Source organism: Papio anubis, chromosome 1 (genome assembly GCF_008728515.1).
Source record: "Papio anubis isolate 15944 chromosome 1, Panubis1.0, whole genome shotgun sequence".
Classification (NCBI taxonomy): domain Eukaryota; kingdom Metazoa; phylum Chordata; class Mammalia; order Primates; family Cercopithecidae; genus Papio; species Papio anubis.
Window position 1 is genome coordinate 135540408 of NC_044976.1, and position 25012 is coordinate 135565419.

At 44.7% G+C, this 25012-nt stretch overlaps 1 non-coding gene and 1 pseudogene across 1 annotated transcript; both read left to right on the forward strand.

Annotated features, from left to right (window-relative positions):
* Positions 1-1298: 1298 nt before the first annotated feature.
* Positions 1299-20627, forward strand: LOC101010291 (annotated as a pseudogene).
* Positions 20628-22470: 1843 nt separating this feature from the next.
* LOC116272470 lies at positions 22471-22574 on the forward strand. Its single transcript, XR_004181151.1, has one exon. It is a non-coding gene; the product is annotated as a small nucleolar RNA U13 (small nucleolar RNA).
* The last annotated feature ends 2438 nt before the right edge of the window (positions 22575-25012 follow it).

Genomic DNA, 25012 nt, shown 5'->3' on the forward strand with positions numbered 1-25012 from the left:
TGAGGCAGGAGAATAGAATCACTTGAACCTGGGAGGCAGAGGTTGTGGTGAGTGCACCACTGCACTCCAGCCTGGACGACAGAGCAAGACTCCATCTCAAAAAAAAGAAAAGAAAGACCTTTTCAGATAAATAAAAGCTGTGAGGTCATTTCCAGAGAACTGCATTATAAGAAATATTTTTTTGGCTGGGCACGGTGGCTCATGCATATAATCCTAGCACTTTGGGCTTTTTGTTGTTGTTGTTTTTAAAATATTTTTTATATTAATAGAGATGGGGTTTCGCCATGTTGGCCAGGCTGATCTTGAACTCTGACCTCAAGTGATCTGCCCCCGTTGGCCTTCCAAAGTGTTGGGATTACAGGCATGAGCCACTGCGCCCAGCCAATCCCATCATTTTGGGAGACTGTAGGGAGAGGATTGCCTCAAGCCAGGAGTTCAAGACAAACCTGGGCAACTAGCGAGACACAATCTCTATCAAAAATAGAGAAAAATTAGCTGGGTATGGTGGCACACACCTTTAGTTCCAGCTACTCAGGAGGCTCAAGATAGAGGGACTGCTTGAGCCCAGGAGTTTGGGGTTTCAGTGAGCCATGATTGTGTCACTGCACTCCAGCCTGGGTGACAGATAGAAAAATGAGATCTACACAAATAAATAACCATATGTGGCCGGGCACAGTGGCTCACACCTGTAGTCCCAGAACTTTGGGAGGCCAAAGCGGGTGGATCACAAGGTCAGGAGATCAAGACCATCCTGGCTGACATGGTGAAATCCCGTCTCTACTAAAAATACAAAAAATTAGCCAGGCTTGGTGGCAGGTGCCTATAGTCCCAGCTACTCGGGAGGCTGAGGCAGGAGAATGGCGTGAACCCAGGAGGCGGAGCTTGCAATGAGCCGAGATCATGCCACTGCACTCCAGCCTGGACGACAGAGCGAGACTCCATCTTAAAAAAAAAAAAAGAAATACAGAGATGTAAATACATGGTAAATATAAAATACTTTTTTCATTTTAAAAATTTTCTCTAAAAAGATAACCATTTAAAGCAAATATAAAAATATATTTTAAATTTTCTAATGGAAATGGAAATGAAATGTCTTAAAACAAGAGCACAAAGGTTCCAAAGGGAAAATGTAGTTGAATTATTAAAAGGTTCTTACATGATATGTAAAGTAGCATAACAATATTTAAAGTTACGGGATACACTCCTGAAACAGGAGCCCAAGCATGCATGTGGACGCAGGGTCGTGGGAGATGAACGCGGTGGTGTCGTAGGTGAACTCTCTGCCACTTCTCAGCCTGATGGCGGCGCTCACATTTAGCTGCTTTCACCATCAGCACCGCCTTCAAAGACGGAAGCATCCCGGGTGTGGTGGCAATGACTCGCCGATCAAGCTGAAAAACTTAGATGACTTCAGCGGACCTAGAGAAAGAAGTGATTTGGGATTCGTTACATTCGATGTAACTGCTGATTAACTCAGCTCATTTCCCAGTGGTGGCACCAGTCTCATAGTTAATTGTGAGAATATGTTTTATTGGAATGTTAAGCAGTTGTTTATTTATCAGCAGAATATTCAACAAAAAATAATCTACAATTAGAGACCTAATGGCAATATATTTGCAATAAAATTTGAGACCTGTGATTAAAATTATCATTATGAAGATATGTAATCAAAAGCTGTAAAGATTATTAATAATTTTTGTATTTTCTGAGATTATTTTAAAATCCATCTCAGTACAACTTTTTTTTCTTTTCATAATTTTTTTCTGTTTTTAAGAGATGTATCTCACTGTGTCACCCAGGCTGGGTCAATCACAGCTCACTGCAGCCTCAATCTCCTTGCCTCAGGCATTTTTTTCTTTTTGTTTCAATATATAGCATGAGCTGTTTTAGTAATCTTAGTAAGCCATATATCTGCAATTAATTGTATCTCTGCCTATTGAGAATAATTTCCTTTGCTTTTGTGTTGTATGGGATTTATCAACCTAAGTACTTAAACTAGTCTTCTTAATTGTAAATTACATGCCAGGTGCAGTGGCTCATGCCTGTAATGCCAGCACTTTGGGAGGCTGACGGGGGAGGATCACTTGAGCCCAGAAGTTCAAGGCCAGCCTGGGCAACATAGTGAGACCTTGTCTTTGCTGAGCTAAAGAATCCAGATCCAAAAAAGTGTGTGTGTGTGTGTGTGTGTATGATACATATATAGAGAGAGTAAGATTTTTTTATGTCAAGTCCTAGAACAGGAAAAACTACTATATAGTGGCAAAAAGCAGACCAGTGTTTGCCTAGTACTGGGAGGGGTGGGATTGACTACAAAGGAGTATGAGGGAAATTTTGTTGGTGGTGGAAATGTTATATATCTTCATTATGATGATACATACATAGATGTCAAAGTTCATCAAACCATACGCTAAAAATAGGTACATTTTGTTATATATAATTCTTATCTCAATAATAGTTGATTTTAAAAAGAAACAAATTGTCAAGATGTAATACAGTAAAGATTTGTGCACTTTACTGAATGTATGGTTCCTTTTTTTTTTTTTTTTTGAGATGGAGTCTCACTCTGTCGCCCAGGCTGGAGTGCAGTGGCACGATCTCTGCTCACTGAAAGCTCCACCTCCTGGGTTCACGCCATTCTCCTACCTCAGCCTCCAGAGTAGCTGAGACTACAGGTGCCCGCCACCACGCCCTGCTAATTTTTTGTATTTTTTGTAGAGACGGGGTTTCACCGTGTTAGCCAGGGTGGTCTCGATCTCCTGACCTCGTGATCCGCCCATCTTGGCCTCCCAAAGTTCTGGGACTGCAGGCGTGAGCCACTGCGCCCAGCCTCAATTTTTAAAAATTAGGTTTTTTGTTTGTTTGTTTTTGTTTTTTGTTTTTTTTTTTTGAGACGGAATCTCACTCTGTCACCCAGGCTGGAGTGCAATGGCGGGGTCTCAGCTCACTGCAAACTCTGCTTTCTGGATTCAAGTGATTCTCCTGCCTCAGCCTCCTGAGTAGCTGAAATCATAGGCGCCCACCACTACACCTGGCTAATTTTTGTATTTTTAGTAGAGACCAGGTTTCACCATGTTAGTCAGGCTGGTCTTGAACTGCTGACCTCAGGTGATCCACCCACCTTGGCCTCCCAAAATGCTTGGATTACAGGCATGAGCCACCGCGCCAGGCCTAAAGATTAGTTTTAGTGCAAACTATTTTTAGGTATAAAAAGATTATCCAGCCAGGCACGGTGGCTCACACCTGTAATCCCAGCACTTTGGGAGGACGAGGTGGGCAGATCACAAGATCAAGAGATCGAGACCATCCTGGCCAACATGGTCAAGCCCCATCTCTACTAAAAATACAAAAATTAGCTGGGCGTGGTGGCACACACCTGTAGTCCCAGCTACTTGGGGGACTGAGGGAGGAAAATCGCTTGAACCCGGGAGGCGGAGGGTTGCAGTGAGCCAAGATCGCATCACTGCACTCCAGCCTGGTGACAGAGCAAGACTCTGTCTTTAAAAAAAAAGAATATTGCCATGGCCAGGCAAAGTGGCTCATGTCTGTAATCCTAGCACTTTTGGAGGCCAAGGTGGGTGGATCACCTGAAGTCAGGAGTTCTAAACCAGGCTGGCCAATATGGCAAAACCCTATCTCTACTAAAAATACAAAAATTAGCTGGGCATGGTGATGCCTGCCTGAATTCCCAGCTACTCAGAAGGCTGAGGCAGGAGAATCATTTGAACTCCGAGGCTGAGCTTGTAGTGAGCCAAGATTGTGCCACTGCCCTCCAGCCTGGGCGACAGAACAAAACTTAGTCTCAAAAAAAAAAGAATATGCCTCCCCTGCTAGGTGCATGCCTGTAATCTCGGCTACTCAGGAGGCTGGTGTGGGTGGATCCCTTGAACCTAAGGAGTTTGAGACTAGCCTGGGGAATATAGCAAGATCCTGTCTCTAAAAAACTAACAATAATAATAATAATAAAGACAAACATTCATCCATGATCACACCCTCTAAAGAAGTTAAGCTGTTTTCATTTTTCTACTTTGCTTGCCATCCTCTGCATATATGCATAGTTTAGTTTGATGTCAGCATAGAAATATAGGTTAGTGAGGCCTTGGGTTGCAAATAACCCCAGGGTGAGAGTGCAGCTGGGCTTAAGGAAGGAGAGATGGAACCAGGGCAGAGAGCACTGCTGCAGCTTTTCCCTCTTCGCTCTTGGAGGCTCCTGAGAGCTCACTACCTTTTCTTTGTGCACTGGCCTTTTCTGCTGCTTCTAGCCCTTGGTGAAAAGTATAGCCAAAGGAAAGGACAGGTTTGTGTGTTTTGGTATAGCCACTTGGAAAGTGATTAAATCCACTTTTCTGGATCCATTTCCCAGTCCCTATGGAACAGACTCCTTGATTTAGGTTCCTATCCTTGAATCAGCAAGTATGTCAAGGCATAGGAAAGAGGATCTTTGGTAGGAGTTGCTTGTGAACCATTCTACTGCAGGCCTGAAGGAGACACATTTAAGCCCTGAGGGATGTGTTTGGTTCTTGCTGTCTGACTCAGCCGTAGCTGGAGCTGGAGCAAGGATACTGAGGACAGAACACACATATTTCAATCATGCCTGAAATAAATATTGACAATTTTGATGAACAAAATTTTCCAATTCTGGAAGTCATGTGTATGTGTGTGTGTGTGTGTGTGTGTGTATACCCATATATATATGTGTGTGTGTGTGTGTGTGTGTATATATATGTGTGTGTGTATATATATATACAGAGTCTCACTCTGTTGCTCAGGCTGGAGTGCAGGGGCATGATCTCAGCTCACTGCAACCTCTGCCTCTCAAGTTCAAGCAATTCCTTCCTCAGCCTCCTGAGTAGCTGGGATTACAGGTACATGCCACCACAGCCAGCTAATGTTTGTAATTTTTAGTAGAAATGGGGTTTCACCATGTTGGCCAGGCTGGTTTCGAACTCCTGACATCAAATGATCCACCCGCCTTGGCCTCCCAAAGTGCTGGGATTACAGGCATGAGACACTGTACCCGGCCTAGTGATGTATATTTTGAGTGATTCCAATGACAATACAACTGGACATGGAACCAAAACAAATTGTTTCATTCACCTGAATGAAAACATTGAAAAAGGACTATTGCATTGCACCTTAAGTGACTTTTTTTTTTCATTTTTCTTTTCTTTTTCTTTCTTTTTTTTTTTTTTTTTTTTGAGACAGGGTCTCACTCTGTCACTCAGGCTGGAATCCAGTGTCTCAATCACGGCTCACTGCAGCCTCAGCCTACCTGGGCTCAGGTGATCCTCCTACCTCAGCCTTTGGAGTAGCTGGGACCACAGGTGTGAATTCTATGTAGAGATGGGTTTTTGCCATATTCCCCAGACTGCTCTCAAACTCCTGGGCTCAAGCAATCTTCCCACCTAAGCCTCCCAAAATGCTGGCATTACCACTGTGAACCATCTCACACTGCCAGTGTCATCTTATTAAACACAGAAAATCAGCTACTACTACAGCGAGATCATACACTAAAATGACCTTTCCAGGTTGTTTATCAATACTTGTAGTCATCCATCCAAGAGACCTTGAAAAAATGATGCAATCAGAGTAGAAAGGGCAGCACAGGGGCCTTTAAAAGCTGAATTAGGAATTCCAGTGGAACAAGTTTCCCCAGAAGATGTTAATTATTTAAGATAAATTCACAAGGCTCAATCTGATGATATTTGGGTGAACACAAAATTGATTACATTTTGTGAGGAAGAATGTGAGTTTGGATCCAGATCCTAGTGAGATTAAGAGCTATTGCTATCTCAATGATGAAATTAAAGTAACTACAAGGTTTAAAGTGATTGCACAGACTTTTCTCTTTAAGTGGTGGAATCACTTCATTTAAATCAGTTTGTTGAACATGGGAAAATATTTAGAACATTCAAGTGTGGCTGAATGATTTTACAAATGCTAAAAAAACTTATCTATATTAAATTTAGGGTGATTTTTTAAAAACATCAAACAACAGACCTGACATCCTTTAAATCTTTTTTGAGACAAGGTCTTGCTCTGTCACCCAGGCTAGAGTGCAATGGCACGCCACCATGCCTAGCTAATTGTTTTATTTTTTGTAGAGATGGAGTCTTGCTATGTTGTCCAGGCTGGTCCCAAACTCCTGGGCTCAAGTAATCCTCCCACCTCACCCTCCCAAAGTGCTGAGATTACAGGCATGAGCCACTGCACCCAGTCCCTTTAGATCTTTGATGGTGCATCTTGATCTTCACCATCCTCACCCCAGGATTTAATTCTTTTTTTGAGATGGAGTCTCACTCTGTTGCCCAGGATCTCGGCTCTCTGCAACCTCCACCTCCTGGGTTCAAGTGATTATCCTGCCTCAGCCTCTCGAGTACCTGGGATTACAGGCACATACCACCACACCCAGCTAATTTTTGTATTTTTAGTAGAGACAGGGTTTTACCACATTGGCCAGGCTGGTCTCAAACTCCAGAGCTCAAGTGATCCACCCACCTCAGCCTCTGAAAGTGCTGAGATTACAGGTGTGAGCCACCGTGCCCAGGCTTTTTTTTGAAACGGAGTCTTGCTCTGTCACCCAGGCTGGAGTGCAGTGGTGCAATCTCGACTCACTGCAATCTCTACCTCCCGGGTTCACGCCATTCTGCTGCCTCAGCCTCCCCAGCACCTGGAACTACAGGCGCACGCTGCCACGCCCAGCTAATATTTTTTTAGCTTTAGTAGAGATGGGGTTTCACTGTGTTAGCCAAGATGGTCTCGATCTCCTGACCTTGTGATCTGCCCGCCTCAGCCTCCCAAAGTGCTGGGATTACGGGCGTGAGCCACTGTGCCCAACCAATTTTTTTTTTCTTTTTTTTTTTTTTAATATCTTGTGGGGAAAGCAGGGAGAAGTTTCTAGGACTTTTACCTACCTTTTTAACCTTCCCTCACTATAGTAGCCAAGGACCTAATGAGAGGGGTTATTCCAACTGCCAAGTTCTCCCATCAGGGACTGGGGCAATGACCATCAAGTGTGTCCACAGACCTATTAGACATGCTGTAAGCTACACTGTAGTCAGGATTCTATTTAATACCTGCCTCCAACCTGAATTCCCCAACTCTAAAGACGGTTTATGATGACTTCCAGTGTAGACTATTAATATCAACTTAGACCCTGTTTCTAATGGCCCTTGAAATATCGGGGTATCCCTCTTTCCTCAGTGTGCAGTCACTTAAATAAGTGGTCCCATTGGGGAATGGCTGGGAATTATTACAGTACTAAACATGTGCCATCACCCTTCCTCTTAGGGTCCTGGCCATGTGTTCAATCAGTGAGTTCCAGATCTGAAAGTTGGTGCAGGTCTGAGGACTGGGCAAGGGATAGTGGCTTCTTGGGGTGATTGCTCTTGGCCTCCTGCCCCTCTAGTTTTGCCTTCTTTTAATTATAGATATTGAGTAGCACCCTTGTTGGCCATTTTGCCACTAGAGACACCATGTTCCATGAACCATTCCCATTTCCACATATCCCTGTGGATCAGCGTCCCTTGGCTGTTCGTCCAACCTTGCCAATTTTTACGGTCAATACGGCCCCCTGACTTCTGGTTAAGCATACCACCTGGTCTCTGTTACTCTCAGTGGGTACCCATTACCCAACCTGTGACTGCCTCTCCTATCACCCAGCATACAGAGTAGTCACCCCTGAATTTCTCTTCGATGCTGCTATCCTTCCCATCAGCACATTCCTGCTGGTCTTGGCAAATGATATGTCCTCTGGGCCTCCCGGAGTCACATAATTCTCTTAGTGCGGCTTCTAACCCCATATAATATATCCAGTCCAGTCTGCCCATCTCCCTGAGCCTTTTTTTTTTTTTTTTTTTTGAGACAGAGTCTCGCAGTGTCACCCAGGCTGGAGTGCAGTGGCGTGATTTCAGCTCACTGCAACCTCCACCTCCCAGGTTCAAGCGATTCTCCTGCCTCAGGCTCCTGAGTAGCTGGGATTACAGGCACCCGCCACCATGCCCGGCTAAATTTTGGTATTTTTGGTAGAGACGGAGTTTCGCTAGGTTGGCCAAGCTGGTCTTAAACACCTGACCTCATGATCCGCCTGCTTCAGCCTCCCAAAGTGCTGGGATTACAGGCATGAGGTACCGCCCCCAGCCCTCCCTGAGCCTTTTTATTCCTTCCTCTATCATCTGCCAGAGCAACTAAAGAATTTCCACTTTATTCTTTGTGGGCCATTGCTTTCTCCAGACTTCTCAGTTACACTCCAGCATCCCTTTAATGTCCTTGCCAGGGCATTAAATCCTGTGTCCCAAGAAGAGGTCCTCAAGTCTATGAATTCTCAATCATCCAGTTTTTGTTTTTTGTTTTTTTTGGGTTTTTTTGGTTTTTTTGTTTGTTTGTTTGTTCGTTTTTGAGACAGAGTCTCCCCCTGTCACCCAGGCTGTGTGCAGTTGCATGATCTCGGCTCACTGCAACCTCCCCCTTCCAGGTTCAAGTGATTCTTCTGCCTCAGCCTCAGTTTCCTAAGTAGCTGGGAGCACAGGTGTGCGCCACCATGTCCAGCTGATTTTCGTATTTATTATTAGAGATGGGTTTTACCATGTTGCCCAAGCTGATCTCGAACTCCTGACCTCAGGTGATCTGCCCGCCTCAGCCTCCCAAAGTGTTAGGACTACAGGCATGAGCCACCGCACCCAGCCACTCATCCAGTTTTATATTCTGGTCTTTCTAATTAACAACCCTGAAAATCTAATCCCAGGTATACTGTCCCGGTCCTGCCAATACATGCTAGGTAATTCCTGAAGCTCCACGAGGGTGTGATATCTCTTCTTCCTTATCAAGCCCAACATAGTCTCTGCCAGGTTATGCTATAATAGAATTTAATCCTGCTTATCAGCCTGGAAGCCAAGAGAGGAGGCGGGGGAAGCTCCTGAGGGGGAAATGTATTGTTTTGTCAGATAGAGAACTCCGCAGGTCTTCCTGCATGCAGGGAGATTTTATTTTATTTTATTTTATTTTATTTTATTTATTTTATTTTATTTCATTTATTTTTTGAGACGGAGTCTTGCTCTGTTGCCCAGGCTGGAGTGCAGTGGTGTGATCTCGGCTCCCTGCAAACTCCGCCTCCCGGTTTCACGCCATTCTCCTGCCTCAGCCTCCAGAGTAGCTGGGACTACAGGCGCCTGCCACCACGCCCAGCTAATTTTTTGTATTTTTAGTGGAGACGGGTTTCACCATGTTAGCCAGGATGGTCTTGATCTCCTGACCTTGTGATCCACTCGCCTCGGCCTCCCAAAGTGCTGGGAATACAGGCGTGAGCCACTGCGCATGGCCGGGGAGTGCTATCTTTTAATGGAGAAGGTTGGATACCTCTGTAACCTTTGAGTCTGCAAAGCCAAATCCTTTAGGACACATCCCCAGATGTCTCCTTCCTAAGTGTCAGGTTCCCAAGTTTTCTCAACTAGGGCTCTGAGGTTGTGTAAACAACTTGTCTTGGCTAAGCATTTATTTTTTATTCTTATTTACTTATTTTTTTGAGACGGAGTCTCACTCTGTTGCCCAGGCTGGAGTGCAGTGGTGTGATCTCAGCTCAGTGCAACTTCCGCCTCCCCGGTTTAAGTGATTCTCGTGCCTCAGCCTCCCGAGTAGCTAGGATTACAGGTGCGTGCCACCAGGCCCAGCTAATTTTTGTATTTTTTGTAGAGACTGGGTTTTACCATGTTGGCCAGGCTGGTCTTGAACTCCCGACCTCAAGTGATCTGCCTGCCTTGGTCTCCCAAAGTGCTGGGATTACAGGCATGAGCCACCGTGCCCAGCCTTGGCTGAGCATTTAAATGCCTCTGGAACTCAATGACTTTAACTATTAATGAGAGGGAGCAGGGACCACCCCTTTTTGAGGCCTTCAGGCACCCAAGCATGGAAATAAAGGAAAATCCTGAATTCCTTCAAGGGAAATTCCAGGCTCCTAGCTAGTCCTGAGAAGTAAATAAGCAACTTCATAAGAAGGTAATGGTAGTTTAAAACAGTAGTTAGAATCACAGGATGTTTGGTTCCCCTACAGAAACTAAAGATGACATCTTAACATATGTCTCTGAGTTATTTTTCAGGAACTCAAACCCCTACCAAATGGATCTGCTGGCACGTTAGACCTCAGAGAACAGGGAGCTGAGAACTGAACTCTGCCCACTATCTTTGTTCTCAATTTCTTCCTGAGGGGCCTGGAGGAGGTCACGCCCACAAGCCAGAGCTAACATTCTTTGCTACTGACCCCACATTTTAAAACAAAGCTTCTCTTCCTCAACCAATTTCAGATCAGAAAATCTTGAGTCTATCTGTGACCTGTAAGCCCCCACTTCAAGACATCCCACCCTTTTAGGCCAAACCAGTGTATAATCTCCATGTATTGATTTATGATTTTGCCTGTAACTTCTGCTTTCCTAAAATCTACCTCTACCTTTAAAAATTCTTTTTCAAGCCAGGCACAGTGGCTCACGTCTGTAATTCCAGCACTTTGGGAGGCTGAGGCAGGAGGATTTCTTGAGGCCAGGTGTTCAAGACCAGCCTGGGCAAAATAGCAAGAACCGCCCCCCCCCCCCAGCCCCACCCAAACACACACACCTGCCCCGGATCTCTACAAAAAAATTTAAAAACTAGCCAGGTATGGTGGCACATGCCTATAGCCTTAGCTGAGATGAGCGGATCGCTTGAGACCAGGAGTCTGAGGTTGCAGTGAACTATGATTGCACCACCACACTCCAGCGTGGGTGACAGAGCGAGATCCTGTCTCAAAGAACAAAACAAAACGTCCTTACTTTCAAGTCATCAGGGAGGTCAAGATTTAAGCAAGAGCTGCTTGATTCTCACTTGGCACTCTGCAAACAGACTCCCTCCTTTCTCCTGCTGCAAACCTCAGTGTGGTTGTTTTGGCCTTATTGCACCAGGCAAGTGGACCCCAATTCTGTTCAGTAACATTAAGACCTAGTTTGCTCCTCAGCTGTGTTCACTCTTGGTAAAGGCAATGATGACCTCTTTGTAAGCTACCAATAAGGGCTCTGGCTCTCCATTTAGCTGGTATGTGTTTAACTCTCGCTTTTCATTATTCCTATACAGGGCATTAACAACCAGCCAACTCCACTGTCTTTTAAAGCGGTGTCTTTCCCCTGTCTTTCAATGCCCGAATCATCTCACCAGCAAAGGCGTTCCCCTCCGCTTGGATATTTTGGGACACCTTGAATCAGGCATTATCCGTGCCCCACATTCCACTTGGGATGGGATACTCCTTGCCAGCCAGGTGAGAAATCAGTCAATCCTAAACTGTGTGCTTTTCCAGCCACTCTTGATACCCTGTTCCTGTTCAAGTTTTCTGAGAAGCAGAGGCTAGGACGCAATCAGATGTGCAGAAGATTGATTTATTTATTCGGGGAAATGCTTTTGAGGGATAAAGCAGAGAGACAGCAGGAGTATGCAGGGAGAGCCTCGGAACAGAGTGCAGCTCTGCGAAAATCTTGGCTAGGCCAATGGGGGACTGTGTCCATCATGCTCTGATTACCTTCCATGTTTGCTTGCTGAAAGGACTCACAGGACTCCAACAGTTTCTATACTCATACAGATCAGTTTTGCATTGTTTTGTTTTGTTTTTTGAGACACAGTCTCGCTCTGTCACCCAGGCTGGAGTGCAGTGGCGGATCTTGGCTTACCACAACCTCCACCTCCTTGGTTCAAGCGATTCTCCCACCTCAGCCTCTCGAGTAGCTGGGATTACAGGTGTGCACCACCATGCCCAGCTAATTTTTGTATTTTTATTAGAGACAGGGTTTCACCATGTTGGCTAGGCTGGTCTTGAACTCCAGACTTCACATGATCCACCTACCTCGGCCTCCCAAAGTGCTGGGATTACAGGCGTGAGCCACCCAACCCAGCCCTCACATATCAGTTTTTAACAGGCAAAGGATACAGTATGGTAACAGCAGGCAAAGTTATGCAAAGAAGGGGCTAGAGATCTCAGGCACAGGCTTCTTTGTCCTCCCTCTGCTGACTCCCACTGGATGTGCTACATGCTCAGGTCTTGAACCGTCATGTGTGTATATACCAGGAAGTCCAAAGTTCACTCATGGTGGGATCTCTTAGAGTGAACTGGTCACGTAGGCATGTTTTAGCTCCGTGACCAGCCTTAATATTGAAATCCTCCAGGCTCCATCAAAGAAACAATTATTAAACAATGCTGATAGGCCAGTATGTCCTGTTCCCCAAACAATCCACAGACTGATGGTTACAGAACATCATTTGATATATTCCATAGTGTTGGCCAAGGGTCACCATCAGGCTCCAGGCAGCTCCACAGGTAAGCGTGCAGCCTATTGTGACCAGACCACACAGGAGTCCCCACAACCAAGACAGCCCATTAGAGGAGGCATGGATATGGCCTGGTTTGAGCAGCTCGGCCATGCACAGGTATTGGCTAGGAGCAGCCTGGGGAGAGCATGGTGTTGATATGAATACTGTGGCAGATCTTAGGGGCAGCAGTTGGAGGCTGGAGATCTCAGTGGCTGTAATGGTTAAGGTTAGGTGTCAACTGGACTGGATTAAGGAACACCTAGAGAGATGGTAAAACATTCCTTCTCGGTGTGTCTGTCTGGGTTTCCAAAGCAGACTGGCTTGTGAGTCAGTGAACTAAGAGGGGAAGATCTTCCCTCAGTGTGGCTGGGCACCATCCAGTTGGCTCGGGGCCAAGATAGAACAAAAAAAGGAGAGAAAAGGATTTCCTCTCTCTCCTGGAGCTGGGACATACTCTTCTCCTCCTGTCCTTGGATATCAGGACCCCAGGCTCTCCAGCCTTGAGACTCTAGGGCTTTCATGAGCACCACCTCACCAGGTTCTCAGGCTTTGGGGCTTGGGCTGAGAGAATTACACCATTGGCATCCCTCGTTTTAAGACTTTTTGACTTGGATTGAGCCGCAATATCAGCATCCCAGGGTCTCCAGCTTGCAGATGGCCTGTCATGGGACTTCTCAGCTTCCAGAATCATGTGAGCCAATTCCCTAATAAATCCCTTCTCCTTTGTCTGTATATGTATCTATCTAGGTATCTATCTATCTATCTATCTATCTATCTATCTATCTATCTATCTAATCATCCCCTGTTGGTTCTCTCTCTCTAGAGAACCCTAACAGTGGTGCACCTCCATAGGTATCAAAACGCACTTCAGGAAAGGTTTCAAAAGCCCTCTATATTTGTGAGGCCCCTGTTTATCTCTTGAGTCTTACCTTTTGCCACATCTAATTTTAAACTCTCCAACCATCCTCAACTACGTAAAGTTCCTGGAATAAAAACTATGTTCTTTCTTTGCCCTGGGCCTTTACACATGACTTTCTGCCAATCATAGTACTTTCTTCTTCCACTTCCTCTCTCTAACTTCTACTCAGCCTTCAGGTCTCAGTTCAAAGACTGGAAAACATTTCTTACCTCAACCCCTACCAACCTCTGAATAAGTTTAGGACATCCTACCCACAAATACGGCACTTTGGTATTTGAGAAAACAGCAGAAGCAAGTAGGTCATTCTCATCTTCCTCTTAGCCTTCTCCCTTGAAGCAGGTCATGAGACCTCATTGGAGAGGTCCCTCCCTATACCTAGAGGAAAAGGACATCCTTATGTCTGAACACACAGAGACACAAAGAAAAATTGGAACAAATAGATCTTGCTAAGTGGTCCCCTCACAGTTTATTAACATTAGATCATACTTTTTATCCAATTGTATTTTTCCATGACCATCCACTTCTCCATCAAAATATACACAGATTTACCTGTTTCTTTGGGCTATTTCCTTTTTTTTGAGACGGAGGTTTGCTCTGTCACCTGGGCTGGAGTGCAGTGCCTTCATCTCGAATCCCTGCAAGCTCTGCCTCCTGGGTTCAAGCGATTCTCCTGTCTCAGCCTCCCAAGTAGCTGGGATTACAGGCGCACACCACCATGCCCGGCTAATTTTTGTATTTTTAGTAGAGACTGGGTTTTGCCATCTTGGCCAGGCTAGTCTCAAACTCCTGGCCTCAGGTGATCAGACCACCTCAGCCTCCCAAAGTGCTGGGATAACAGGCGTGAGCCACTGTGCCCAGCCCTGTTTCCTTTTAAAGTCTCCCATGTCACATGAAACTTAAATAAATAAATGTGTATACTTTTCTTGTTTATCTTTTGTTATAGGGGCTTCAGCCACAAACCCAGTGATTATCAAGGAAAAAAATAGTTCTTTTCCTACCCTACACCCCACACTCCACTATGCTCCTACAGTATCTTGACCTCAGCTCTAGGGTAGCTCTTGTCAAACTATTGCAATTGCTTATGGCATGTGTCTCTATCTTCTATTAGCCTGAAAGCTCTGTAAGAGTAAGGCACTATGTCACATTGAATTTTGCAACCTTAGTTCCTACCACATAGTAGGTGCTTAATAAGTATTTGCTGGCCAACTACTGGATAATTGTACCCTATTAAATTTTAAATTGCCTAGAATACTAGGGGTTAGGAAGAGAACGCAGAATTGATGACTATAAACCTCTTTTTTTTTTTTTTTTTTTTTGGAGACAGGGTCTTGCTCTGTTTCCCAGGCTGGACTGCAGTGGTGCAATCATAGCTCACTGCAGCTTCAACCTCCCCAGCCCATCTGATCCTCACACCTCAGCCTCCTGAGTAGCTGGGACTACAGGCGCACACCACCTTGCCCAGGTAATTTTTGTGGAGACAGAGTTTGACTATGTTGCCCAGGCTATTGAACTCTTAATGTTTCCTTGGACACATATGTGTCCTGAAGGGGTAATCTTTCTGGGTTAGAATTCACAAATCTGCACTGTGTTGAGTCATCCAATCTTTCTGGTTTGGGCAGTTCTGATAACAAGGTATTCCTCCTTGGGTAGCCTGGGCTGGTGGGCTCCTCTAGCTTATATTTGCTAATTCATTTAAGAAATTCTGGGCCGGGCGCGGTGGCTCATGCCTGTAATCCCAGCACTTTGGGAGGCCGAGGTGGGTGGATCACGAGGTCAGGAGATCGAGACCATCCTGGCTAACACAGTGAGACCCTGTCTCTACTAAAAACACAAAAAATTACCCGGGCGTGGTGGCGGGCGCCTGTAGTCCCAGCTACTCTGGAGGCTGAGGCAGGAGAATGGCATGAACCTGGGAGGCGGAGCTTGCAGTGAGCCGAGATCGCACCATTTGCACTCCAGCCTAGGCAACAGAGCGAGACTCCGTCTCACAAAAAATAAAAATAAAAAAGAAAGAAATTCTGAACAGGCCAAGTGCCTGTAATCCCATCACTTTGGGAGACAGGGCAGATTGCTTGAGCTCAGGAGTTCTAGACCAGCCTGGACAACATGGCAACACCCTGTCTCTACAAAAAATAGCAGCGTGCCCCTGTAGTAGCATACCCCTGTAGTTGCAGTTATTTGGGAGTCTGAGGTGGGAGGATGTGGCTTGAGTCTGGGAGGCTGAAGTTGCAGGAGCTGTGATTGTGCCACTGCTGTCCAGCCTGAGCAACACAGTGAGATCTCATCTCGAAAAATAAATAAAATTGCCCAGCAGTGTCTCTCTTTGACTTCACATCTTCATTAAGTACCTAGGAATGGGTCTAATACAAAATGACTACTAAAGATTTTAGATTGGGATAAAACCTAAAGTCTGAAAACAAGATTTTCCTTGTAACACCTTTATTGAGTTATACTTCACATACCACAATTCACCTATTTAAAATATACAATTCAATAGTTTTTAGTATATACTATTGTATATAGTTCACACTTAACCCTGGAGGATACATTCCAAGACCCCCATTGGATGCCTGAAACTGATGATAGTACTGAATCCTATATATACTGTTTTTTCTATACCTACATACCTATGATAAAGTTTAATTTGTAAATTAGCTAAGAGATTAACAATAACTAATAATAACATAGAACAGGCTGGGCACAGTGGCTCAGGCATGTAACCCCAGCACTTTGGGAGGCCAAGGCAGGCGGATTGCTTGAGCCTAGGAGTTCAAGACCAGCCTCGGCAACATGGCAAAACCCCAACTCTATAAAATATACAAAAATTGCCGGGTGTGGTGATGCATGCCTGTGGTCCCAGCTACTGTGGAGGCTGAGGTAGGAATATCACCTGAGCCTGGGGCGGTCCAGGCTACAGTAAGCCATGACTACACCCCTGCACTCCAGCCTGGATGACAGAAACCCGGTCTCAAAAAAAATAATAAAACAGAATGGAACAATCACAGCAATATACTGTAACAAATGTATACTGTAATAAAAGTTACTGTATATTGTAACTCTGTCTCTAAATATCTTACACTGTACTCATCTCTTTTCGGACCTCAGTGGTTCAGGGGTAACTGAAACCATGGCAAGAGAAACTCTGGAGAAGTGGGGACTACTGTAGGCACAGAGTTGTGCAATCACCATGGTTGATTTCAGGACGTTGTTTTTTTCTTTTATGAAACGGAGTCTTGCTCTGTTGTCCAGGCTGGAATGCAGTGGCATGATCTCGAACTCACTGAACCTCCACCTCCCGGGTTCAAGTGATTCTCCAGCCTCAGCCTCCCGAGTACCTGGGATTACAGCTGCCCACCACCACCCCTGGTTAATTTTTGTATTTTTAAGAGAGACAGGGTTTCACCGTATTGGTCAGGCTGGTCTTGAACTCCTCTCCCCAGGTGATCTACCCTCCTCAGCCTCCGAGAGTGCTGGGATCACAGGCGTGAGCCACCACACCTGGTCAATTTGAGGACATTTTCATCAACCCAAAATGAAACCCTGTACAGTGGACTGGATATGGTGGCTCTAGCACTTTGGGAGGCTAAGGCAGGAGGATCCTTTGAGGCCAGCGTGTCCAAAGTCGGTTCCTTCTGGTGGGTTTTTGGTCTCACTGACTTCAAAAATGAAGCTGTGGACCTTCGTGGTGAGTATTAAGAGCTCTTGAAGACGTTGTGTCCGGAGTTTGTTCCTTCAGATGTGTCCAAAGTTTCTTCCTTCTGGTGGGTTTGTGGTCTTGCTGACTTCAAGAACGAAGCCGCGGACCTCCGTGGTGAGTGTTACAGCTCTTAAAGGTGGTGTGACCCCAAAGAATAAGCAGCTGCAAGGGTTATTATAAAGAGTTAAACTACAAACCGGAAAGGAACCACAGCAGGTTGCTGCTATTGGCTTGGGTGGCCAGCTTTTATTTCCATATTTGGCCCCGCCCATGTCCTGTTTATTGGTCTATTTTACAGAGTACTGATTGGTCCATTTTACAGAGTGCTGATTGGTCAATTTTTACAGAATATTGATTGGTGCATTTACAATCCTCTAGCTAGACACAGAGTGCTGATTGGTGCATTTACAATCCTCTAGCTGGACAGAAAAGCTCTCCAAGTGCCCACCCGACCCAGAAGCCCAGCTGGCTTCACCTCTCACCAGGAGTTTAAGACCAGCATAAGCAACATGATGAGATCCCTGTCTCTGCAAAAAAAAAAAAAAAAAAAAAAATTTAGCCAGGCTTGGTGGCACACACTGTAGTCCCAGCCACCCCAGAGGCTGAGGCAGGAGGATTGCTTGAGCCCCAAGAGTTCTAGGTTGCAGTGAGCTATGATAAGGCCACTATACTTCAGCCTGGGCAACAGCAAGCAAGACCTTGTCTCTAAAAAAGAAAGAGAGAAAAGAGAAACCCTGTACTCATTAGTAGTCACTCCCCATCCCCCACCCCTGCCCCTATTCCCATCACCCCTAAGCAATCCCTAATCTGCCCTTTCTTTCCATGGATTTGCCTATTCTGGACATTTCACATGAGTGGAATCACACAATATGTGATCTTCTATGGCTGGCTTCTTTCACTTAGCATATGATGTTTTCAAAGTTCATTCATGTTGTAACATTTACCAGTACTTCATTCCTTTTTATGGATGAATAATACTTCATTTTATGACATACCACTTTTTTCTTTTTGTTTAACGTTTATTTTAGGTTCAGGGGCACATGTGCAGGTTGTTATATAGGTAAACTCATGTCATGGGGGTTTGTCATACAGATTATTTCATTACCCAGGTACTAAGCCTATTAGCCAACAGTTATTTTTCTGATCTGCTCCCTCCTCCCACTCTCCACCCTCAAGTGTCTATTGTTCCCCTCTTTTACCACATTTTTCAATGCCTGCTTTTATTACAAAAGTCATACAAGGCCAGGCATGGTGGCTCACGCCTGTGATCCCAGCACTTTGGGAGGCCAAGTTGGGCAGATCACCTGAGGTCAGGAGTTGGAGACCAGCCTGGCCAACATGGCAAAACCCTGTCTCTACCAAAAATACAGAAATTAGCTATTGTGGTGGCAGGTGCCTGTAATCCTAGCTACTCGGGAGGCTGAGGCAGAATGGCTTGAACCTGGGAGGCAGAGGTTGCAGTGAGCCAAGATCGTGCCATTGCAATACAGCCTGGGTGACAAGAGAGAAACTCTGTCTCAAAAAAAAAAGATAATACAAAATATTTCGGGCTTGCATTACCGGCAAAAGTAATAAAAAACATTTTACTGCTCATAATTTTATATAATTTACTACTTATAACTTCTCTGTTATAAATACAGATTCAGAGAAAATTAAAAGCACCCATAGCCCTATCACACAGAGATAACCACCATAAACATTGGATATCTTTTGTTCTGAGCTTTAAATATGCAAATATATTTAGTAATTGAAATCGTACTTGTAATGTTTGTGTAATATGAATTTTTTTCTTATGGTAAAATGCACATAATATTTACCATTTTAGCCATTTTAAAGTGTACAGTTCAGTGGCACTAAGTACATACACATTGTTGTGAAACTATCACCACCATCCACCTCCAGAACTTTTTTATCATCCAAAACTGAAACTCTGTACCCATTAAACAATAACTCCTCACTCCTCTACCCCTCAACCCCTGGCAAGCACCATTCTGCTTTTTCTCTATGAATTTAAGAACTCCAGGTTCCTCACATAAGTGGAATCCTACAGTATTTATCCTTATGTGTTATTTCACTGGCTTATTTGGCTGAGCATAAAGTCTTCAAGATTGATCTATGCTGTAGTACAAGAGGACTTCAAGAAGTTAGTGGAAAAATTGAATTAAGTGATTTTTTTTTTTAAGGCTGGGTGCAGTGACTTACACCTGTAATCCCTGCACTTTGGGAGGCCAAGGTAGGAGGTTCACTTGAGCCCAGGAGTTTGAGACCAGCCTAACCAACATGGTGAAACCCCGTCTCTACTAAAAATACAAAAATTAGCTGGGCGTGGTGACACGTGCCTGTAATTCCAGCTACTCAGGAGGCTAAGGCGGGAGAATCGCTTGAACCCAGGAAGCGGAGGTTGCAGTGAGCCGAAATTGCACCATTGCTCTCCAGCCTGGGCATCACAGCAAGACTCTGTCTCAAAAAATAAATAATTAGCTGGGTGGTGGTACGCATCTGTATTCCCAGCTACTCGGGAGGCTGAAGTGGAAGGATTCCTTGAGCCAGGGAGGTTGAGGCTGCAGTAAGCTACGACTGTACCACTGCAATTCAGCTTAAGCAATAGAGTGAGACCCTGTTTCAAAATATAAAAATAAAAAAATCAAGTTTGATCAGGAGCTGAGAGCATACCCCAGAAAGCCCTGAAAGTAGCCACACCTCTACCACCAGCCTTGGCTGCCCAGGGAGTACTGGCCTCGGCGGCCTCACATCCATGGTCCTCTGGGTAGGGACAAGAAGGTCATAGCAAAGATTTTGGGAAAAGGAAAATGATTCAATGTAAGAAACGCATCTGCCATTTAAAAAGAACCCCAGGAAGTACCTTGGCAGTGTAGGAGCTGGAGAGACTGTGGAGTCTGACGCTGAAGGAGAAAAGGGTGTGGAGGCAGCAGATATCACAGCCCTGGTGGAGTTCCACTGCAAGGCAGTAAATGTGGAGCAGGTCGTAACCATTATAGAAGCTATCCACATCCTGGGGGTCCTCCACACAATTACGAGTGGAATTACCAGAACAGTGAGCATGGGGAAAAGAAGGAAGGATGGGAGAGTGCTCCCAAAGGCCAGGCCCAACAAGACCGGCCCTTCCTCAGGAGAGGGTTCCTGCCCTACTACCTGAAGAGACCCTATGGGCGTGGACCACAGTGTTCCAGCCCTCCAGCGCAGGGAGCGGAGATGGGGGTTGTTGACAGCCAGGGTGCAGGAGCACCAGGTAGACCAATGAGGCAAGATATGTATGTGGCTATAGGCCACAATTCCGCTGGGGCCCTCCTAGCCAAAGACAGCCTTGAGAGGATGGTGATGAAGAGGATTAAAAAAAAAAATCAAGGAGATTAGACCCCAGGTCAGCAGCAATGTCGGTACCCAGATGGAGACCCAGAAAACCCTAAACCACAATATGGCAAAGAGACAAAAGCAGCTGAAAATTTGCCCATGTCCAAGGCTGAGCAGGGTAGGGCTGAGTAAATACCAACTTACCATCTCTACCATCATCCCCTTTAGTCATACAACAAGAAGAAATGAATGGGAAACTGCAGCAATAAGAAATGAACAAAAGATTGGAGCTGAAGACATTGTTTGCTTTTTGCTGCTGACCAGTTACTAGAACTATCTGCATTATCTATGCAGTTTGGGTTTTTTAAATCACTTTTTTCCTAGAGACAACTCTTTTCGGTAATAACAATTGTGGTTTTCTTTTTTTTTTTTTTTTTTTTGAGACGGAGTCTCGCTCTGTCGCCCAGGCTGGAGTGCAGTGGCCAGATCTCAGCTCACTGCAAGCTCCGGCCTCCCCGGTTCCCCGCCATTTCTCCTGCCTCTGCCTCCCCGAGTAGCTGGGACCACAGGGCCGCCACTCGGCCTGCTAATTTTTAGGCTTTTAGTAGAGACGGGTTTCACTGTTAGCCAGGATGGTCTTGATCTCCTGACTCCTGTGGATCTCGGCCTGCCTCGGCCTCCCAAAGTGCTGGGATTTAAAGGCTTGAGCTTCACCGCTACTCGACTTTTTTTTGAGACTTGAGCCCTGCCTTGTCACCCAGGCTGAGTGCAGTGGCCGGATCTCAGCTCACTGCAAGCTCCTCCTCTTGGCTTCACGCCATTCTCCTTGCCTCAGCCTCCCAGTGCTGGGACTACAGGCACCCGCCACTTCCGGCCTGGCTAGTTTTGTATTTTTAGTAGAGACGTGGGGTTTCCCACCGTATTAGCCAGGATGGTCTTGATCTCCCGATTCCATGATCCCACGTCAGCCTCCCAAAGTGCTGGAATTACAGGCTTGAGCCCCCGCTACCGGCCACAAATGTGGTTTTCTAAAAAAAAAAAAAAAAAAAAGTCTGGTTTTTCTCAATATGTCTCTAAAGATTTTTAAATTGTTTCATATCTGGTCAAGATGAGACAAGAACTTCATTTTAAATTTGTAATAAAAGTTTACAACTTGGTGTTTTTTCAAAATAGTCAATGAACTGCAAGCACTTGTCAATAAAGATCTTAAATAATTGTCAAAAAAGTTAAAATAAAAAATATAAACTGTATTTCTCAACATAGACTTCACCAAGTTCAGGACACTTTTGTAAGCAATACCAGCCATTTAGTCCATCCCTAAAGAACTGAGGGTCCTGGGAATGTAACCATGTCAGTGCAGTCTCTTTTACGATATTAACTGAAGAAAAATAGGTGTACTTTTATGGTTTTTTAAAAGATTAGGAAATGAAAAGAAGGCAAAAGGAGGCAAATCAGGACTGTAAGGTAGATGCCTAATGATTTCCTTTTGAAACTCTATTTGTTTGTTTGTTTGTTTGTTTGTTTGTTTTTTGAGGCAGGGCCTCACTCTGTAGTCCAGGCTGGAGTGCAATGGCACAATCACGGCTCACGACAATCTCTACCCCCTGGGCTCAAGCAATTCTCCCACCTCAGCCTTCTGAGCAGCTGGGACTACAGGCATGCGCCACCACGCCTGGCTAATATTTGTATTTTTTATAGAAATGGGGTTTCACCATGTTGCCCAGGCTGGTCTCTAATTCCTGGGCTCAAGCAATTCACCCACCTTGGCCTCCCAAAGTGCTGGACTATAGGCATGAGCCACCGCGTCCAGCCTGTTGAAAGTCTTGCTTGCACAGTTACCCATTTTGATGAGAGGAATGAACAGGAGCATTGTTGTGGCAGAGAAAGACTCCCTAGTGAAGGTTTCCCAGGCATCTTCTGCTACAGCTTTGACTAACTTTCTCAAAACACTCCCATAATAAGCAGATGTTATCATTCTTTGGCCCTCCAGAGAGTTAAAAAGTAAAATGCCTCAAGCATCCCAAAAAACTATTGCCATGACCTTTGCTCTTGACTGGTCCGCTTTTTCTGTGACTGCACCACCTCTTGGTTGCCATTGTTTTGATTGTGCCTTGTCTTCAGGATCCTATTGGTAAAGCCACGCCTCATCTCCTGTTATGATTTTTCAAGGAAGTGCTTCAGGATCCTGACCCCACTTGTTTAAAATTTCCATTGAAAGCTCTGCTCAATCCTTTTGTAGCTGCTGAGCACGATGACTGCGTGTTCATGCTCATTTGTGAGGTGTCCCACCCTTGAACCTTGTTACAACATCGGCACATTACCTGTCTGATATGGAAGGAAAAAAATATGCTCTGTTCTCTGCTCTTGTCTGCAACTGATCTGAATGCAACTGTTTTGGCATCCATCCAATGAAAAGTTTGCTCAACTTTAATTTTTCTGTTAGAATTGTGTAAACTGAGCCAATTGAGGTATCTATGGTGTTGGCTATTGTTTCTGCTGTTAATAATTGGTCTTCCTCAATTAGGGCACAAATAAGGTTAATTTTTTCCTTGAAAATTGATGTGGATGCTCTGTTGCTTCAGGTTTCATCTTCAATATCATCTTGTTCTCTCTTAAAATGAGTTATCTATTTGTAAACTGCTGAATTCTTTGGTGCATCATCCTCAAAAACTTTTTGCAAATCATTGTTAAAAGAAAAACTTCAGCCTAATTAAAGGAGTTTAATTGAGCAATGGACAATTCGTAAATTGGGCAGCCCCTAGAATTACAGCAGATTCAGAGAGACTCCAGGGGTGCCTCATGGTAAGAACAAATTTGTAGGCAAAAAAAGTAAAGTGACATACAGAAATCGGAAGTGAGGTACAGAAACAGCTGGATTGGTTACAGGTTGACATTTGCCTTATTTGAACACAGTTTGAACACTCAGCAGTCTATGAGTGATTGAAGTATGGCTGCTGGGATTGGCCAAGACTCAGCGATTGTTGCAGGCACATACTCCTAAGTTTTTAATCTTGTCTGCCTATTACAGTAGGTTATAGTTAGTCCACAAGGACTCAAATATAGAAGTATGGACTTCTTCTCAGGCCATATTTAGTTTGCTTTAAAAGCATCAATTTCATCATTCTTCCACCCAAGCTTCACTGTAAAGCTTCCATTTGTCCACCATCAAGCTTCACCACTGATGTTTGTTCTTGCTTCAATTTTAGCAGAATTTATGTTGCTCTGAAAGGGACTCTGTTCAAATTGATGTTTCAGACTAGATCCCATTCAGACATGTTATAATAAGTAAGTACAAGTTTATTTTTGTGCAAAAAAATTTTGAAATTCATGCATAGTTTTTCCCCCCTTTTTTTTTTTTTGAGATGGAATCTTGCTCTGTTGCCCAGGCTGGAGTGCAGTGATGCAATCTCAGCTCACTGCAACCTTCACCACCCGGGTTCAAGCAATTTTCCTGCCTCAGCCTCCTGAAAAGCTGGGATTACAGGCGCCTGCCACCATGCCCAGCTAATTTTTGTATTTTTAGTAGAGACGGGGTTTTGCCATTTTGGCCAGGCTGGTCTCGAACTCCCGACCCCAGGTGATCTGCTTGCCTCGGCCTCCCAAAGTGCTGGGATTACAGATATGAGCCACCATGCATGGCCAGTTTTTTCTTTTTTCTTTTTTTTTTTTTTTTTTTTGAGACGGAGTCTCGCTCTGTGGCCCAGGCTGGAATGCAGTGGCCAGATCTCAGCTCACTGCAAGCTCCGCCTCCCAGGTTTACGCCATTCTCCTGCCTCAGCCTCCTGAGTAGCTGGGACTACAGGCGCCCACCACCTCACCAGGCTAGTTTTTTGTATTTTTTTAGTAGAGACGGGGTCTCACCGTGTTAGCCAGGATGGTCTCGATTTCCTGACCTCGTGATCCACCCGTCTCGGCCTCCTAAAGTGCTGGGATTACAGGCTTGAGCCACCGCGCCCGGCCCAGTTTTTTCATAATATGCATTTTCCATGAACTTTCTTAAGACCCCTCATATATGACAGAATTTTCTTCCTTTTTTAGACTAAATAATTTTCCATTGTATTTATATACTACATTTTCTTTTTCCATTCATCCATCAATAAATACTTAAGTTGCTTCCAACTCTTGGCTATTGTGAAATAATACTGCTAAGAACATGGGTGTACAAATACTTGAGTCCTTGCTTTTAATTATTTTGGGTATTTATATTCAGCGTAGAATTGCTGGATCATAATAGTATAGTACTTTTGCATGTGTAAATCTTTGAAGAATCACCGTATTGTTTTCCATAGCAGCTGCACCATTTTACATTCCCAATAGCAGTACACGGTGTTCTGATTTCTTCACATCCTTGCCAACACTTGTTATTATCTGTCTTTTTTATCATAGCTATCTCAGTGGGTGTAAATTGGTATCTCATTGTGGTTTTGATTTGTAGCTCCCCAATAATAATGATCTTGAACGGCCTTTTGTGCGCTTATTGACTTATCTACTGTGGAGAAATGTCTATTCAGATCCTTCGCACATTTTTGAATAGGATTATTTGTCTTTTTATTATCAACTTATCAGAGTTTTAAATGTGTTTAAATGTTTTGAGGCCGGGTGTGGTGGCTCAAGCCTGTAATCCCAGCACTTTGGGAGGCCAAGACGGGCGGATCACGAGGTCAGGAGATCGAGACCAGCCTGGCTAACACGGTGAAACCCTGTCTCTACTAAAAAAAATACAAAAAACTAGCTGGGCGAGGTGGCGGGCGCCTGTAGTCCCAACTACT